The sequence below is a fragment of the Scleropages formosus genome, chromosome 22, assembly GCF_900964775.1.
Source record: "Scleropages formosus chromosome 22, fSclFor1.1, whole genome shotgun sequence".
In the NCBI taxonomy this organism is placed as follows: Eukaryota; Metazoa; Chordata; class Actinopteri; order Osteoglossiformes; family Osteoglossidae; genus Scleropages; species Scleropages formosus.
The window spans coordinates 6,090,591-6,111,062 of NC_041827.1; the positions used below are offsets into that span (position 1 = coordinate 6,090,591).

At 43.3% G+C, this 20,472-nt stretch overlaps 1 protein-coding gene across 1 annotated transcript in view; it reads left to right on the forward strand.

Annotated features, from left to right (window-relative positions):
* The first annotated feature begins 12,254 nt into the window (after positions 1-12,254).
* The window catches only part of camkvl (CaM kinase-like vesicle-associated, like), a 34,393-nt gene continuing 26,175 nt past the window's right edge, over positions 12,255-20,472 (forward strand). Inside the window, exon 1 of the mRNA XM_018725405.2 lies at positions 12,255-12,314. The gene's annotated coding sequence lies outside the window, so the exon portion shown is untranslated. The remainder of the gene's footprint in view (positions 12,315-20,472) is intronic.

Sequence of the window (20,472 nt, forward strand, 5' to 3'; positions counted from 1 at the left end):
TGTTCTAGTTCCAAGCCCGTCTTGGCGTAGTGCTGTACTCACAGACCCAATTACAAAATAAAGACATTATTTCATTAAATTCTAACATACCTAGATACATGATCTTGCCATTTGCAAACCTCATGAGGGGAAAAACTGCATTTGTACAGTTTTTCCTAGAACAAATCCTGTATTCCTTATTGTCTTCGAAATTGTACAGCATAGGGTTCGAAAGTTCTGGGCAGTCTCCTCTTGTCTCCTCAGTAACTTTCATTTTGCCTTTCCACCGACACCTCCAGTGGGGACCCAAAGGGCCTTCAATTCATCATCCTGAGCTTAAAATAATGAACCCGACTGGCCTAGTTAAAGGGTTACTACCGCCACCTCCCCCTTCCCCCCATTTCGCCCCCCCTTTCCCTGTCCCTGTTCCACTGCCGAATGGCACAGCTGCCCTGATGAAGCTTAGTAAGATCCAGTCTTTGAAGGAAATACCTACTCAGGGCTTAGGATAGAGTCTTATGTTTGTCGCTCACAGGTGTCTGTCGTGGATCCTTGTAGAGCAAGACTCCAGATAATCCTACACTTGCTGGGAGAAGGAGGTTCTCCACATCCACCTCTCTACCACACCAGACAATCTGATCATCTCTTGTGCTTCGTTGGTCAAGAGCTGAGGACTAACAGTTGACCCAAGTCTCTTCTTCCCCAAGCACATTGAAGTCATAAGTTGACCCTACAGATACCTCTTGTATAACGTTTACAGGATCCACTCATATCTCATGACACACTTTACACAGTTCCTGTTCCTGGTTAATCCTGTAGCTCTCTCCTGCCTGGTCTTACATCATCTGCCATCAAGCCTTTTCGGCTGACCTTACATATTGCAGTATGAGCTGTGTTAGGATGGCTGGCAGCATAATCATTACAGGTGCTTCCTTGAGCTTATAGAACAAAGGTTCAACCCTCCCCTCCACTGTAGCTGCCTCTGGGATGGTACTTACCCTAAATTGCTCCCATGATATGATATCATACATTTTTCAAAGCACCTGGACACATTATCAGTGATGCAGCATGGGGTTACTGTCTGTTTTGGGTCTTTCAAGATCAAGCATCCTTGTCTAGGGAACATTACATTACATTTACATTTACATTACATTACATTACATTACATGTGCTTCATTGGTCAAGTACAGTGTAATGTATTGCTGGTCAAATTGGTCAAAATGTAACGTAATGTACTAATGTCCAGGGAACCCAACTAGGGCTGACGAGACCCCAACCTATGTCCTAACTTGAACCCATGGCTCACGCCTCCTTGTTCACAGCCATCTAGATGTAGCCTTATTGAAAACTTTTGTAGGCTTCCTTTCATAGCCTTGCTCCATACTATCGTCATGATCACCTTTGTATTATCTATCTATCTCAAATGTACAGGTAGCTACCTGTGTAATGTGTACCGGCATAAACAGTGGTATGGAGCAAGCAGACTGTGCTTTGACAATTACCTGTGTACAGTCTCGTTTACCTTGCATTGTGTGTCGCTTTGGAGAAAAACATCTGCTAAAGGAGTAGATGAATTTCACGTTTCAGAGCCTTTTGAATCTGACAGCATTGGCATGTTTTCCTTTTGACTTGATTTCTTCCTGATTTCAGTTTCGATCTGGCTGTGGTTGGGCTGGTGTTTTCGCTTAGGATCAGATTAATGTTTTGTATTACACTGAAGTTGTTACAGTGCTCAGTTCATTGAAATAACTCTTTTATTCGTTATTCCTATTTCACTTTTCTAATGAGGTTTTGCACATTTGCATATACCTTTTATTAAGAGAGGGCGTGTGTAGTACAATTACGGTTTATGAAATAAAAGTAAGTTCTGAAATTTTTCTTTAATATATGCAAATTTTTAAAATGTGTATGGATTTTTACAATTTTAAGGGTATAATGCAGGTGCCTGGTTTTGATGTACATATATTTTGTTGGATTCAAGGCTAGATCGTTAGATCATCGGTCATCCGAGGCGCTGATCATATAACCTGAGACGCAAGTATTTGTTCTGTCTGAATCACTTAAGAATCATGAACCTAGAAATTTAATATTCTTTTCAAGCAAGTAAACAAATCGTTAAGCAGAGACCATGACCTCTGTTGCCTCTTTGGCGTCTGCAGTCATGGTGGTAGACAACACAGAACTGACTCTGCGGAGGAAGAAGAAGAGGAGATATTGGCTTCCAAATCAAACAATTCCCCCTGGCTGCCTGTCCTTCTGTCTTTTAGCCCTAAAGCATACTGGGCAGCCTTGCATGTGTGTCTCAGGAGCAATGTGTAGCTGGGTCTGAAGCAATGAGTGTGAAGAGTTTGAGTGGCCACAGGCCATGGCACAGACGGAGAGAGAGCATCATGTGGGCCATGTGGAGGTTTATCCTCTGTAAGCTTGATTAAATATGTACTTATTTACTGCATCAGTTCATTACAAATCTACTAATTAATTTTTTGCCACAGTTATTTTTTAAGCGTGATTGAGACATGAAACATGCATTGGAGGCTAAAAAAATTGACATAAAATAAAATGGACCGTAGCATCGAGGCTGGTTGTGGAAAAAATCGGCGGCGATATTAACCCCTCACTTGCCGGACGGCTGCTGTCAGATCATACGCCGGGAACAAAAGAGATTTAAGAAGCGGGGACGGAAGACGCTAAAAGAGGGCTCCTGGTGAGAATAAAAAGCAGCAAACTGCAAAGTTTACAAATATTACATAAACACACACACACACACACACATTTTCAGAACCGCTTGTCCCATACGGGGTCACGGGGAACCGGAGCCTAACCCGGTAACACAGGGCGTAAGGCCGGAGGGGGAGGGGACACACCCAGGACGGGACGCCAGTCCGCCGCAAGGCACCCCAAGCGGGATTCGAACCCCAGACCCACTGGAGAGCAGGACTGTGGTCCAACCCACTGCGCCACCGCACCCCCTTCCATTACATAAACAAAGGACAAAAAACAAAGGGGTGCGACATCTGGCAGGAGATAAATAAGGAAAGGGGATTTGATGGCAATTGGATTGTAGGGGATGGTTTTCTGAGGGGATGGAATATGATTGCCAGCAAGTGTGAGGAGACAGCATGCGGAATGTGGAACATAGTGATTAGTGTATGCTTCCATGACAGTTTGGGCCGGGATGTCAGGGGGGGATAGAGGTCTTTAATTGCACATTGCCATGGATATGGACTGGGACTACAGCCCAGAAAGAGAGAGAGCGATAGAGATAGGGAACAGGGACAGAGAGGCAAGAAAAGACAGAATAAATCCCGTTAAATACAGGCTGGGAGGTTAAATTTAGAGAAAAGGCCAAAATATATAACTGAACCATGTAGCTTTGGCTCCAGTTACACAGGAAGTCCTTCAAGGCCCTCTCTCGGGGTCTCTCATTTTTGCCAGTTGTTTTTGATACTTTGTCATTATTCGACGCTGAATTGAGTTTTCAGTGCCGTGTTTATTAATCCCAGCATGATTTTTGATTCACGAAACCTATCTGCCCAACGTGGTGGTGCAGCGGGTTTGGCCAGGTTCCGCTCTCTGGTGGGTCTGTGGTTCGAGTCCTGCTTGGGGTGCCTTGCGATGCACTGGCATCCTATCCTGGGTGTGTCTCCTTCCCCTCCTGCCTTGTGCCCTGTGTTTCTGGGTTAGGCTCCAGGTTGCCATGACCCTGCTTGGGCCAAGTGGTTTCTGACAGTGTGTGTGTCACAGGCAGCATGGTGGCACAGTGAGTAGTGCTGCTGCCTCACAATGCCTGGGTGGTGCGGGAGGATGTGGGTTTGACCCCTGTTCAGTCTGTGTGGAGTTTGTATGTTCTCCCTGTGTCTGTGTGGGTTTCCTCAGGGTGCTCTGATTTCTTCCCAAAGATGTGCTCTTCAGGTTCCCCATAGTGTGTGAGTGACAGAGAGAGAGTGTGTGTGTTTCACTGATATATGGATGAGTGACCCAATATAAGTAGTGTATCTAGCAGTGTAAGTCACCACGGTGAATAAGGTGTGCGGGCTCATAACACTACATAGAGTTCATTGGAAGTTGCTTTGGAGAAAAGTGTCTGCTAAGTGAATAAATGTGTGAAACACATCTCGTTTGGCTGCATTTTTATGCGTTTATGTTAAAGCTTTGATTGGACAAATGAAAAAATAAAAAACGGTTGTGATGTCAACCGGCCAAGCATTCTTTCTTTCTGTTTACCATTGTTGTGTTTGGTTTTAATTTTTATGTCTGAGTAAAAAGTTGCGTTTAGCGTTCTGTGCTCTTTATGGCACCTGATTTAAGCATAACTGAAGAAGGTAACATAGCTAAAGAGATAGTTTATTGCTTCTCTGCTCTTCTAAGTAGCTTGTCCAAGAAACTTTTAAACGGAGTTCATGTGCAAAAGAAAATTTTCCAGTCCTACAGGCATTAATATCAACTGAGACAGTTCATCTGTTCCTGCATGTTTCCTTTAAACCCAAGCAATTCCTCTCAGAACTCTGACACTACTGTTTAGTTTGGGAAACATTTACATTTACATTCGCATTTATTCATTCAGCAGACGCTTTTGTCCAAAGCGACATACATCTCAGCAAAAGTACAATTTACGCATTACCTTAAGAGAAAGAGACACAGCTGGAGACATGTGACTCAAGTAAACCTTTTTGCCAAAAGCACCGCTTTCCTGTGAAGTACGAACTGATATTCAAATCTTTTTACTTAGTTATAAGTTCTGTAAGTCATAGCCCTGCTTTTTATACAATTATCTCCAGATTTTTATTCCGACATAAGACCTTCGATCAGCTGCTCCTTGCATACTTGGTGTTGCTGTAATGCCGACTGTATTCATTCCCAGACATCACTCCTTCATTCTGACCAGTTTCTAATCTCATATACAATATATAACAATGATATAATCACTCACTCACAGATAGTCTGAAATCACTTGTCCCGAGTGGGGTCATGGCGAACCGGGGCCAAACCCAGCAACACAGGGCGTAAGGCTGGATGGGGAGAGAACACACCCAGGACGGGAGGCCAATCCATGGCAAGGCACCCCAAGCAGGACTCAAACCCCGGACCCACCAGAGAACAGGACCCTGCCAAACTCGCTGCACCACCACACCCCACCATTGACATAATAACATAATAAATAATTCTGACCTAATATCTTCATTTATTGCAGGCTTTTACTGATTCAATGTACTGATCTGGATTACTACCTCATTTTTAAAGTATGAGGTGGGTAATGGAGTGGAAGAAGAGTATTTTGGATATATGCACTCAAGTTTGCATCTAGCTCATAAATTCTTGGAACTCAAGTAAACACTGCAACATGTCATGGGTCCGAGAAGGCGCGAGTCAGTCAGAAAACAGTGATTAAAACTTCTCTAACCAGCCTAGTTTCAGAATGGATAACAAAAAAGATATCTGCCTTCATTATGTCCAGAGAGAAAAAATGGAAGAAATGTTACTGAGATATGTAAACAAGTCCACAACCTTTCCATTTAACTGCAAACGCTCAGTCTCAGACTAAAACGACAAAAAAGACATAAATGTTTATCACATTTACATAATTTATCCCTGCATCATAAATCACAGAAAAAAACAGTCAGTAATTCTTCAGGCAGCATTTATACAGTCATGCCGTTCATGAAATATATGCTTTTGCTCTGTTCAGTATCTATCTATCTATCTATCTATCTATCTATCAACACTTGTATTCTCTCTAGAAATTTTTCAGCCGCACGTCTTCTTATCAGAATATTCACAATATGTACATATTGAATATGAACACATTGAAAGGTTAACATATGCTATAGTCGTTCCATAACTTTTTTCACAAAAGCAGAGGAATTTTTTTTTATGATGATCATTTAAATAGTGAATTTATTAGGCCTCTTTAAATTTTAACTGTACAAGCAATTTATTCACAGTGTTTATTTTTTTTTAGTCCACACTGGCCTCTAAAGGAAGTGAAGATGAAAGGCTTGTAAATGGTGCTTTGCATCTGATTGCTGCTGTTCAGCACGGACAGAAAATATCACCATGCCATTATAATTTTGCTGCAGGGTTAGAGGTAGATGGAGGAATGGTTGTTGATGTGTTAATTGTGTAAGGAGCAAATTACTCCTCAGTAACGCTTACTGGTTTCATGAGAACTCCTGGAACTGAGGGCAGTGCCTGTGTCTGCAGCCTCCCTGGTCCGGCAAGTCAAAAAACTTCTCCAAAGCCCACGAAGCTTTTCAGTTTCCGGAGCTTTTCACATTAGTCTTCTCCTTATCTTCGTTCAAGCTCTTCCGTTCCTGGTCATTAATCTCAGTATCTGAGGTTTCTTTCATTTTTGACATCCTTTGACATCCTGCTCCGTGCTTTTGCCTCCCGGCTCATCTCCTTGTTTATTTCCAGCTCTCTTCTTTACTGGTCATCCTTATGATGTGAACTTTACAAGAATTCAGCAAAAATTGTCTGCAGCAGAATTCCTGATGTGGATAGTCAGTTCCCTAGATGGTTCTGAAGAGGCAGCCAGTGTAGTGGTTACAGCTACTGTTCTTGTACTGTGAGGTCAAGGGTTTGAATCCCATCTTTTATTGTAGCACCCATGAGAAAGACTTTCACCCAGTAGAAACTGTGCAGCTGTATAAATGGGTAAATCATTGTAAGCAGCTTAACACTGTAATTTGATTTGGGGAAAAGTGTCAGCTAAATGCAAACCAAAGAGAGAGCTTATTACTGCGTACAACTCCTCCAACGTACTTCTCTCTCTATAGGCTTCCTCTAGGTGTCCGTATCAAGTTCAAGACCCTGGTGATGACCTACAAGACCATCACTGATCTGGTACCTGTAGAACTTGATCACTTGCTATGCTCCTCCACCTCTGGCTGCTTAGCGGTTCACACTAACTCACAAAAGATACAAAATTAAAAGTCTGAAGGTTCTCGGTTCTTGCTTCAGTGCGTGGAGTGATCTTGCAGAGAATTGCTGAATCCCTTTCAACGTTCAAGAAGGGTCTCACAATACTGCTGTTTTGGAACTGCTTCTCTCCCGATCTCCCAATCTACTCTATAGACTTTCATTACATTATCTTAAAAATAGACTCCCTATCAGTTCTGTATACAGCTTTTTGTATAATATATTCTGACAAATCCAATTTTTTTTAACTGACTGTCTGCCTCTCTTTCACACAGTGAGATGGTGAAATGTACTTGTATTTACTTTGATTTGTACATCGTTCAAGAGAAAAAAAATGCATCTGCTGAATTAATAAATGTAAATATTCTGAAGGCTTTGGTTCTGTAGAGGATCCTGGACATCACTCATGAGGCGTTTTGTTTGAATGCGAATATCATATGGTTCGATCCCTAATGGGAAACAGCTCTTATTACCCTTGAGAAAGGTACTCTGCTTCAATTGCTTAATTACTTAATGTGTTCTTTGCATGAGTTGGTTCCTGATGGAGCTCAATATGTTAACGTAGATGTTTGTGTTTGCTTAATATATAAATAAATAAATAATAAATATATAAATAAATATATAAAGAAATTTTTAGCATGTAGAAATCGATTTGAATCTGGAGGAGTGGAGATACATAAAGAACGGTGCTATACTAATATTTCAATTCATTTAAGGATATGTTCATAAAAGTCTGCATGTGGGAATGTTGTTTCGATGCTTAAAGATTAAACTGCTCATAAATTTCTGCTTATTGCAACACATACATGAAATATTATCTGATGCCTCAAAGAAACTATTTTGGAAGCTGTTGGTTTCAGAAATATTTTAATAATCAAATCAATGCTGAGCTTTAGTCATTGAGAAACTAATTTAAAGAGCCCCACTTGTCAGCTCTGTGGTGCTTTTTTTAAACGTGAGTGAGAGTGGAAATGCAAAAGATCAGACGGAGCAAGAAAAAAGGAATGGGTTTTAGAAAAGAAAAAAGAGCTGATCCTTTTATCACACACACAAGTTGATCCTTAAAAAAAGGAATTCAGCTATTGCTTTATGCGCTAATGACACTGAATACTTGGTAGTCAAACTTGCCTTTTAAACATCACTATATTTCCGTCATATGCCAATTCTTTGCCATAAATGCCATGCAAGCTGCATACCTGACAGATTGTGTATATGCTGTTTCCCACACCAGACTTTGAGCACATGATTAATGATTAATTTATAATAATTACTTGCTTTCAAAAGAGGTTTCATTGAAATACAGAACACACAAAGTAATCGCAATTTTCAAAACATACTTTCGACACACATTTAGAAATATCAAGTTTCAAAATAATTGAACTAATTGGAACACAGTGGTGATGTTCTGGTGCCCTGAAATTGCTCTTTTTTTTTACATAGCAGCTGAACACACCTGATGCTGCTTGTGTAAATTAGCTGCTAAAGTACCCATCTTCATCTTCTTCATCTTCTTCCTCCGCTTATCCGGGACTGGGTCGCGGGGGCAGTAGTCTAAGCAGAGCCCCCCAGACTTCCCTCTCCCCGCAAACCTCCTCCAGCTCCTCTGGGGGAACCCCAAGGCGTTCCCAGGCCAGCCGGGAGACGTATTCTCTCCAACGTGTCCCGGGTCTGCCCCGAGGCCTCCTCCCAGTGGGACATGCCCGGAACACCTCCCCAGGGAGGCGTCCAGAACAGATGCCCGAGCCACCTCAACTGGCTCCTCTCGATGCGGAGGAGCAGCGGCTCTACTCCGAGCTCCTCCCGGGTGACTGAGCTCCTCACCCTGTCCTTGTGCTAAAGTACCCGAAAAGACTAAAGGTTATTATTAATAGCATAATGTGCGTGGGCAGGTACAAAAAACCTTCCACAGACTGAAAACATTGCCAGCTAAATTTAATGAAAAATGTATGTAAAGAACATACATGTCATGGGGGGCCGAGAGAACCGGGACGGCAGGACCCAAGTGCGGGGTCGTTCATCTGGATTCAAGGGATCAGGCAAGTTCTCGGTGTTGGGGACAGGCGGATGGTGGGTCGATCGGGGTCAGAGCGGGGATCCATGGGCGAGGTCAGGAGATAAAGCGAAGAGTCGGTCAATCGGTGGCCGGCGTTGAAACGAAGATCCGTGGATGTGGTCGGGAAACAAAGCGAAGGGATGAAAACCAGAGGCCGAGAACAAGGGTTGCGTGTGAACCGGACGCCACGAAGGAGGGCAGTTGTCTCTGACGAGATTCCGCAAAGGTATGGGAGCTGAGGAGGGTCTTTTAAAGGGTGAGCAATTAGTCAGGTGCTAGACCAGAGTCAGGTGCTGTCGGCTGAGTTGTGGGCGTAGACGTGACAATACACAAGGTCGCTGTTTTGTATGGTTTAGGGTTTCTTAAAATACCTCCCTAACTTCATTGTGTCTTCGCTAGATGTTCTAAATCAGCGCCGGCTTCTTCAGGAGCCCCTTAGAAATGCAATGGCAGAACAGCATTGTCATGAAGTGTATTTCTCGCTGTAATTTAACGGGGGAGCCTTGTCCACATCCCTCTCCGACTGAGATGCTGGCTGTACCTACAAAAGCCGTCCGGCCGTCTGCTGTTATGAAAGATGTTCTTGCAGTGAATCACGGTGTATTGAAATGTTTCAGTTACTCCACGTCTTTTCTCACCATTCGTTCCCATTCACTGCAGCTTCAGTTGTGGAACACACACCTTTACTTATTATACCTCCTCTATCATTTAATTATTTAATTTCACAAGAACCTACATTTGTAGCTTCTTACAGTAACCAACGCATCTCACTAGTCTTTCAAGTCAGCTCACAAGTAAACAAAAAGTACATTTGATTTGCACACACTTTAATTTTAATTAGTCTATCGCGGATTATGCTTTTATCAAATTATTATTTTTTTGATTGCCGTTCTTTTAAGCTGGAATCAGCACGACTGCTGAAGAAAATATTTTCCCTCCTGTTCAACCATGCACACACTTGGACACGCAGACTGTTGCTGTACTTGAATGGATTGCGGAAGGGGATGTTATACCACAGACACCTAGAGAATAAAACTGCTTAGACTCAAGGCCTTGCGATGAATGTGCGTGGGTAGGCATTGCTGTCAGTATATAGACAGAAAGGCAAAGTCAAATGTTTGTTTTTTCCACCAGTTTGCGAGGGGAGTTTCAATTTGCCTCTGTCTTTCTGTGTATTAATTGGGCTCTAAATGTCACTGTTTTTGACGTTGTTTTAAATAAGCGCAAAGGAACGGGACAGAAGAAAACATCAAACAGGGGATACATGTCATTTCAATTAATTGCTGACTATACAATTTATTAAATGTAAATCAGATTATACACTCATGCATAATTACATTTAAATTCTTCTGATGCTCCTTCAACTCCAAAGACTGTTTCCAGTTCTCATTATGTATTTACACACACACACACACGCACGCACACACACACACACACACACACACGCACGCACGCACGCACGCACGCTCAGTGGTTACTGCAGCCATAATTACCACAGCCATCTGTCTAGGGATCCTGTGTATCCTGCTGGACTGACACACTGATCACACACTGGCTCACAACGATCGATGGTGTGGTGAACTAGCGCGCAGATCGACTGGCCGTCTGTATTAAACGTGTGCTTCGGTAAAATGAATGACCAAACTGCATGCACACACAGTGAGTGCGTCGAATTTATTGACATGCATCAAGGGTCTTCCAAGTGGTGCTCCTTTGCAACCTGCTGCAGTGTGCGTGTGCTTGTGCAGCTGCACAGTAATTGATAGACACACACACACACATTTTCAGAACCGCTTGTCCCATACAGGGTCACGGGGAACCGGAGCCTAACCTGGCAACTCAGGGCGTAAGGCTGGAGGGGGAGGGGACACACCCAGGACGGGATGCCAGTCCGTCGCAAGGCACCCCAAGCAGGACTCGAACCCCAGACCCACCGGAGAACAGGACTGTGGTCCAACCCACTGCGCCACCACACCCCCATTGATAGACACATGTTCTGGTATTGGTTCACACAACTGTCCCTGTGTGTATATGTCACTACACCCACACACACACACACACACACTGTCTGAAACTGCTTGTTGCAAGCAGGGTCATGGCAAATCAGAGCCTAACCCAGCAACACAGGGCACAAGGCTGGAGGGGACACACCCAGGATGGGACACCAGTCCATCACAAGGCACCACAAACAGGACTCGAACCCCAGACCCACCAGAGAGCAAGTCCCAGCCAAACCTGCTGTGCCACCACAACCCCACACCCCACTGTGTCTCACTACTTACCCTGAATTCCTCCAGTAAAATTACCCACCTGTATAAATGGATAGTACAATTGCACTTCTAAGCTTGTAACTGTAATAACTGTAACCTTAACATTGTAAGTCGCTTTGGAGAAAAGCATCAGCTAAAGGAATAAATGTAAATGTCAGTGTGACAGCATGGTATCTGAGCGAGTGTGCGTCCGCTGCTCCGCAGCACAGCTGATGAAATGATGTTTGCTGCTTTATAATCCCGTGTAATCCCGTCCACTCACAATCTGCTTGGCCATAGTTCGCTCCGCAGAGTGCATCTGGGCCCCTCCATCGCCAGCGGTATGAGGGCAGCGCAATGGTCGCGTTTTGCCATCGAACGGTCCCTGTATATAAATTCTACTATATAAATTAGATAATTGATGTGCAGCATGCTCCTCCTGGGGTAATACTATGGGACAGCAGCCGTAATGCCCTCCCGGCGTAGGCACACACAGCTAACGGGGCCCACGGTGCGCCTTTTTTACACTCCCCCTCAAGAGCAGATCCTACAAGAACAGCAGGCAGGACATTTCTCCAAACCCTGAGCATTACACCAGCGAACGCTGGCTCAGGCGTCAAAGTGGGCGAATAATTCTCAGCCTTGTTCACGTTTCATCTTTTGATGAAAGGCAGACCCATCATCAGTTTGTAAAAGTGCCACCAGATATGGCCACACAGATATGGGGTAGGGGAAGGCGCGTGCACGCACGCATACACATTTAGTTGGATTTTTAAAAAGAAATGAAAATGAACCCGCTTGGGGGGGGGGGGGGGGGGGGGGGTGAGCGCAGGAGATTATAATTCGAGCAAAAGCGGAGAGATTATTCCTTTCTGGTCTGGAGCGCGAGGGAAGCAGGGAGGGCGGGGGGGGAGGCAGTGAGAGGCAGCGAGCGCGCGCATGCTGGTCCGGCCAGTTCACGTGGAAGCGCATCTCGAGCCCGACGCTCGCGGAGAGCTGCGATGTAGCGACGAGCCGAGCGGCTTCCTCGTGCAGCAGAGCGTCTGTGAGCGGGAGCGCCGGCGAACTTCACATCTGGAGACGCACTTTCGTCGGCACGTTCGCCGTCTGCACAGGTAAGCGGCAAACAGGATGCGTGCGTCCTCGGGCAACGTTCGGACACTGAGTTGAGTTCGCGTGTGTCCCCCAGCCTCCTCCCGCTTTCAAAAACGTTTCTTTCCTCGCTGCTACTGCTGCTGCTGGATAGTGCTTTCAAGTTAACGCGCCTGTCAGAAGAAGTTTGCTAAATAATATTTCTTGTGAGATCATTTAATTTGTAAGACCTTAGTGACAGAGTTTTTGTGTCGAAGACCATTACGGCCCCCCCTTGTGTGCAGCTGTCAATCAATGGCAGTGATTTACGGATCGAATTCTTCTGTGTGTGTGTGTGTGTGTGTGTGTGTGTGCGCGCGTGTGTGACTCCGACTGAAGAAGGTGTTTTCTTTACTCCTCACGATATTATGCCATTATTTTGTGTGCAATACGATCTTTCTTGAAACAACAGTTGCTTTCCAAAAGTCTGTTTTAAAGAGAATGATGCGAATAACACATGTTTGAAAAGTGTTCGCCTACATCATCACGCTGAGATACTGCAGAGAGACGGTAAGATACCTAATTCCACAGAAATTATACTGCTAACAAGGGTTTTACAGAATCTCCGCGCTCATTCCACACCTGAACAGTGGCATCTCCGTCTCCGAGCTTCTCCTGTCCACTAGAACCGTGCGCAGCGACGTCAGTGTCACACACACACCGCTCGTGCGCGCACGTCGCGCGACAGGGTCAGCGGCCTCCTCCACGCACACGGGAAGAGCTGCTCTGCCTCCACACACACACATCTTCCACTTAAAACCCACAGCCAGTCCTTCTCTCTGTCACCTGCACTTTTCTTTCACCAGCGCTACACCTAAAATAATGTTAATAACCATTAAGGCAGAATGTTCAGTTTTTTTCCCCACTGATTTTATTATCATTTTAAAAAGATCCACGTGCCATAAAAAGAAATGGTGTCAATGAATGAATGAGAGAATCATGGTTCGAGCAGTGGGTGAATGAATGAATAAACAAGTGAAGGAAGCAATGAGTAAATTACAGGTAACTTTCTAGATTTAAATCTGGCTACTTTCACTCATACCTGTGTGCTTTACATTGATCATTGCTGTAGGTTTACAGCAACATTGAAGTGCTAAGAACAAGACGGTTACATAGTGACCGTACTGTAGGCAATGTCATGGAAGAGAGTTTTTTTTTTTTTTGTATAATTTTTCCCTTGCTACCTTGGAGCGCAGAACCAAACAATCAAGATTTGAGTCCAAGTACCAATGGTGGTCAAGCACTGCTCTTTTTTTCATTTTTTTTTCTTCTTCTCCTCTATTTCTATTGCTCAGTTTCTTGATTAAAAGGAAATAAGACATATAAAGTGCATTTTGTTTCATTAGCTTAGCAGCCATATTACACAGCAGCTGGATTTGCTCCTACCAAATTTGCCACCCAAGAGACATGCGTTCCTCTTCTTCCTTATCCTCTGTATTTCCCCCACTCCCCTAAACACACCCACAAGATCCACTCTGCCAGAGCCCGCAGATGGCAGCCTCCCTCCCCACCCCACACACCACGACTACACTGAGACCTTAATTTTACATCTCACCGTCTATTCTCACTTCGACCGCTCCTTGGCTATGCCATTTACGTCCTTCCCTCTCGAAGCCTGGAGAGGAGTCCTGCACATGATAGCTTGCACTCCAGTTTGTATTTCATGATCAGCTGAAATTTGGCACCAGTCACAGACATTTATTATTGTGCTACATTACCCTGGACTGCACTTTGTCCACAGTTCCAGCCACAGAGGTAGTTCTAAATGTTCTACTTCGAGGGTGAAGACTCTGCTCATGAACATGGCAAACTTTTCTTTCCCGCCTTAGAACAGCACTCCCTGCTGCCCATACAGTCTCACAGCCATGTCCAGACAAAAGGCTCGGCCAAAACCCGTGGATATCGTGACAAGGGCACAGGGCGATGCTTCCTTGAGCTTCTACCATGTCTGCCGATACCCTTTTGTCCAGGCTTCTGGCTTTCGATTTAGTACCTGTGGTTCTTATCAAGATCTCATGTAGCGGGGCTGTAAAGTTGGAGAAAGAAGAGAACAAATCATGCTGTAGGGTGTCATTTGATACCATATTGATGGAGACTTTAGGAAACTGCCTGGGGATGTGTTTCTGTATCAGCTAAATAAAGAACATCATCAAGATAAGCAGGTGTCCTGCAGGTTTGAGATAGCAACTTGTAACCTCAATGTTGCTAGATGGACCTCAAGGTACATAACCTGTATTGATTCAGTCAAATATCTAGCTCTAATGGTATTGCATGCTGTTACGGATAACGTGGCTCGCTACAAAATATTCAAAAATAATGTAATCGTTAAAGAATCGTGGACGTGGATCTTTCGCATGTCTGGAAGATTGTTAGTACAATGAATAACAGAGGGACGAAAGGTCATGTATCATGGAGTGTCAGAACAATGAAAAAGCCTTTAGTGAGGTTTAGAGCTGATGGCCTCAATGCTCGGAGTGTTGCTTTCTCAGGCAAGGGGAGCTCTTTTTCTGTGCCGATGCATGACGGGTGATCAGGATAATGTTTTAGAGCATACAAAGGATCTTCCTTCCTCTCACTTTTACCAACACTCGAATCGCTACTAGTCCTGTTCTCTCTCTTCATCCACCGTGGCGTACTGAAACGGCCCTAGAACCTCATGGCTCTGTCTGTGTCATGAGAACCCCCTCAGCTTCAGCCAAGCCTTTATTTGAAGATGCCTTGATTACGTTTAGCCTCGTGACTTAGAGATATTGTCTCTTAGAAGCGTGGCGAACAGGCTCTCACAACTCCTTCCGTGATCTACCATGAAAAGAAGTAGCAGGTTGTTTCTCGGCACTACGTCTCCACACCTCTCATAGTACATTTTATCCCTAGATATGAATTTTCTTAAAATTTTTACACACATGACAAAAGACAGAATAAATGCCTCACCCATCTTCTGTAACTGTTTATCCTGATCGATGTGGCAGTGGTCCAGAGCCTATGCCGGAATCATAGGCCAGGAGCAGTGCACTCTGGATAGGACATAAGTCCAGCACAGGGTAGCCACACACACACACACACACACACACACACATACTATGGGCAATTTATGGTTGCTAGTTCACTCCAAAATCATGTCTTTAGACTGTGGAAGGAAACCAGAGCGCCTGGAGGAAACCCACTCAGACTCGAGGACAACATGCAAACATGCAAACTCCACAGCCTAAGCAACGTCACCTACTGTGCCACAGTGTCGCCAAAAATAAATTCGTCCCTTATCTACTGTTCCCAAGTCTAAAATATCTTAGGCTTTATCTCCCCTGTTTTTGCATCAGAATACCCTACGATGCACAGTGCGTACCCCACTGCTGGCAAGGAACTGTCTAACCTGATTGGTCCACAACGTGATCATCCTTATATCTCTTCTTAGCTCAAGTTCACATCATGGGTTCACTGCACCTAAAGAAAACAAGTTTCCAGCAGCTGGGCACCCAAATAACCAGAATGCAGAGTACCAAGCATCCGTCAAACACGAGTGTATTTTCTGTCTCCACTCTTCCCTCTCCCCATTTTGGCCTCAGGATATGGTGCGTGGAATGAGGGCTTATTTTGGATTCTTGTTATTTTTCTTCTCAATAACTACAACCCACACACAATACAATGCAATGTAAGTGCAATTTGTTTGTATCGAAATCGTTTGCTTACCAAGTGATCTTTGTCCGTTCTCAATTTTACGCCAAAAAATTTTGGCATCTTCGTGTCCTTTAGATGTACTGAAACGTCCCGTTGAGGTTTCGCATTTCATTTCCCTAAAGCATTCAGTTTTATTCTGGTAAATATTTTTAATATTAAAAAAGGATAAAAAAGGGCCGCAGTGCACCGCAAGAGGCTACAATACATAACAGCTGATAAAGGCCGGTGTGAAACTAAAATAGCAAAGAGCAATCAAAACATTTAACACGATTTACTCATTTTAACATTATTGCATTTCTTACAAATTTGCTATTGCCAAAGAGTTTTTAAAGTTTTTGAGGGACAACAAACTTTTGTTCGTTCGTTTGTCTTAGACAGAAGTGAATTGTCATGTGGGCAGCGATGCATGAATACTAAATGCGGTAAAGGAACAGCTGCATTATGAATGGGTTCTTAAGGAAGAATGATTTTTTTTCAAGCACAAAGCATTTCCAAAAATGTACTATAACTAGTGTTAGTTGATATAAGAGGCTGTATGTGACTCAGTTTTTTTTTTTTTCCTGCACACAGTTAACATCTGGGCATTTGGACTCAGCAATACATGCAAAAGCTGCAAAATATGATCATAAGGCAGGCACAGGATTAAAAACAAAAACCATGTGAAAAGAAAAGTGTGGCACTGGAAAGTGAGATTACCTCAGTATAAACATGTTCAAAATAGTTTTTGGCAGGGAGGGGATGAAGTCGAATTCTAAAGAAGCTGACCTTCAATTTCATACACAGCACATTCCAACAAGAACTTCTGGATAACGCATGAATTATCAGGCTGCTGTTGTGGGTAATTGGTTTTAGCCAGTTTTATTATTATTTTTTTTAAACCGTAAATTTAACTTGACTCAAGATTATTACAAAAGTAGGCATGCGCAGGTGCGCTAGTGGGTCATAAATAAGGGTAGGTGCAAATATATATATATATATATATATATATATATATCTAAGTGGGACACAAATTGCCCACAAATACTGCATGACTCCCATAAGGAAAATCATTACATACATTAAAAAAAATAAAACATCATTAGAACCATTGCACCTTGCAGCACTTAATGTGGGGCTATTAAACTCAAGGTCCTGCACAGCCAGGTAAATGACATTTCATTTGCAGCCCTGCAGCGAACCTCCCAGTTCAACTTGTTGTGTTGACTGAACCCATTTAATTCCTTTTCTGTGCTCTTAGTGTGTAAGGAGAGCTGTAAAAACATGGTGGGCTGAGCCTGGCTGGACCTCAGCTCAATAGCACTGCTTTAGTGCATTCTTTCCTGCTCGCCATAGCCCATTTAGGACCCTCTTAAGCTTTACTGGAACATCTGCTATGGTTTAATATGATGGGATAGAGCTCATCTCTCTGTTTAACTGTAGATCATATAGTAAGAAAACTTATTCAGTTGTATGCTCATTGTTTGGTTAAATCTCTGCAAGCCCTGCTGCTACACGTTTCATCTTTTTTGCAGAATTTTGGCAGTGTAATGAATAAATCAGTCGTATTTGTATAATGTAATGCTCCTGATGTAATGCACAAATTGCATTTTCCACGAGATGTTTGGAGAAAAGCGTCTGCTACACGAATACGTGTAAACGGGAATGTAAATGTAAATTTATGGGTCACGCTGACCGATAGTTCAAATGCGAAAGAATCCAAAATGCATGAATTTATCAGTCGGGTTGCAAGTTTGACGTTATTTTATTTCGAACATTAAAAATGCATGTAAGCTCAACTAACTTGAGAAGTTCCTTCTGTAGACACTTCCTGTGTCAGGGACCTTGAGACACATTTTGTTGAAATGACAGTTGTCTCAGTGGAGACATGAGACATGAACTAGGGTTTACTCTGCCAGAGCAGTTTTAACTGACTATCTATTTTTAGGGCACTATCACTACTGAATCTTCTCCCTTGGCACTCGGAACAAAAACACCAAATGTCTTTCAGTCACATGTATTTTTGGGGGGTTTCTGTTCGTGTGTACGTGCGTGTGTATGGGCGTGTGCGCGCGCATGTCATACCACCTCCACTTGGCTCCTCGGAGGTGTGCTAATATTAGAATGCTTTTCAGATTTCGATCTGCCTTAAATGTTTCAAACTGGCATCTTCCAATCAATAAGGCGAGCTAGTCCGGGGTCCGTTTCCCGAGAGTCCGGCAGCATCACGATGACAGCAGATGAACTTGGGCTCATTGTGACACTGCAGTGATCTTTGGGAACCAAGACTGTTTTTGAAAGCTAAATGGTTTTATTCACGTGAAAACTCGTGTGGGTGGTGAGGACACTTTTACTGTCAGCTGGGGACTTTTAATGTTGACTTTTGCGCAGTCTTTGTCTTGGCAATGATTAGTCAGAAGAAAGAACTTGGCTTTTGAATCTGATGTCTCATCCGCAGACTCGCAGAACGCCGGTCTGAAGTCCCCTCCGTGTGTTGCCATAACATTAGCTTTTTTTCCCTTTCTCGACACCGATGCAGTTTAAGCGGAGGCATCGGGGTTTCGCTTTAGCGCGGACTAACTTCATGTATTATTCACTTATTAAAAGGGTGCTTGGAAATTTCCATTCTTGCTTTGGGAACCTCGATCTGTAGCCGTGACTGAGCTCTATTCTACGCCGCTCGAGCTTCTGCAGCATGTGTAATACATAAAAATAATAAAGGAAAATAAAAATATAAACACGTCTAAGAGGACAGCTCTGCTGGGGTATCATGCCAGTTTGAATAAGGTTAATGAGAGCATTGGCTGTATAAACCTGATTTTACCTTAGGAACTTGTCCTGAGGCTACTGAATGGCTCAGCCAGTGAAGGCTGGTCGGGGGGGAGCGGGAGGTCCTACATCTTGGACCGTAATGTGAATCTGTTTCATGACAGGTAGGATAATTGGCGTTGCACCAGAAGGAGATGAGGGCTTGAGTCTGCGGCTTCTCAGCAGACTGCTGTGCGAGAGGTCTTTAAAAAGCAACCAGGAAACATTCAAGTTGGTATTTTATTAAAATCTGGAATTTAACAGGAGTTATTACATACATCAAGAATGTTGAGTTGTCCCACAGTAGCAGAAATATCTGCTCTTTTACACCACTATACTGTGGTACCTATACCTGATCGCCCTCAGGTTAATTACCTCTTGTAGTTAAGGTTCCAGCAGAGAGCTCTCCAGTGGAACACTCACTGCTTCCGTGGGTTTCCGGAAAGTACTAGTACACGAACTTGTTAAGATAATTCTCACCAGTGGAGTTTGGTTTTCACTTGTGTTGTAATTGAACAGTAAAATGCATTTTTACAGGAAGGTTTACTTGTCTCTTGCAAGACGTTTCATCTTCCTTTTTCAATAATTCTATTTCAAGCCGATAAACTGCGTTCAGAACTGTTATTAAAAATTCCTAGAATGACAGGTTTCATAAGTAACCCAATAAAAAAAGACTGTGGGAAAAAACGTTTTAAAAGTAATGCAGTTTCCGCTGCTTGGAATACGGACCTCTGGCTTTCTGATGTTTACATTTTGGAAATCCTCATCAAAAACATTAAAATGAACATTTGTGGTTGTTAAATGCCACCGTTGAACATCAACATAAACATCAGTAATCATATCATTTGGAGACAGAAATTGGCTGAAGGTATTCACGATTATTAATAAGAAAAATAACATTAATCTTACTTACTAACACATAGGAAGATGCCCGGTTTGTGGAGTGACCAGGAGGGAGGCAGCGCAGACCGGACTTATGGCATTTTATTAAAACATAAAACAAGCAGTGCGACCCACAACTTTACCCTTATGTTATGTTTGGGGTCCATGAGACACCAGACCCACTTTAACAAATCAAAGAAAATACTTAACCTTGTCTGATCAGCATCATACAGCATGGCTTTTTCTAATATTATGAGCACTGTATATAAACATGATTTTTGACTTGTTGACATGTTTCAGAAGTTTTCTACGAAAAAAAGGCCCGTTTGGGCTCTGAGAGACTCTAGCTATAAAATATGATTAATCAAACACAAAAAAATGAAGCTTTCATGTGCAGCAACACTCGGTCCAGTCATAGTTCTGTGATGCAGTAATTCCTTTCCTCCATCGGTCCACGTGACGCTATGACGGCACCAGACCCCCCCCATCTCCTAATCAGGTCTGACCAATAATCCATAAGGTGGGCGTGATCCACGCTTATTTATGGTTTATTATTGAGTCATAATATTGTACCTGCTTTGCAAATAATGCTGGAAATTGAGTAGGAAGTTTTAAATTGTACAGTGATCTGCCAAAATAATACCTGAAAGCATTGCCAGGATGTGAGAAACATTAAGATGGTTCCATGAACCCACGTGCTGTGGTTTCTTCATTGAAGCTTGTAAGGGAGGCTGTAGAGAAGTGGGCACATCCAGCACCTGGCAACCTGTCTTACATAAGCTCTTGCCTTTGGCTATACCT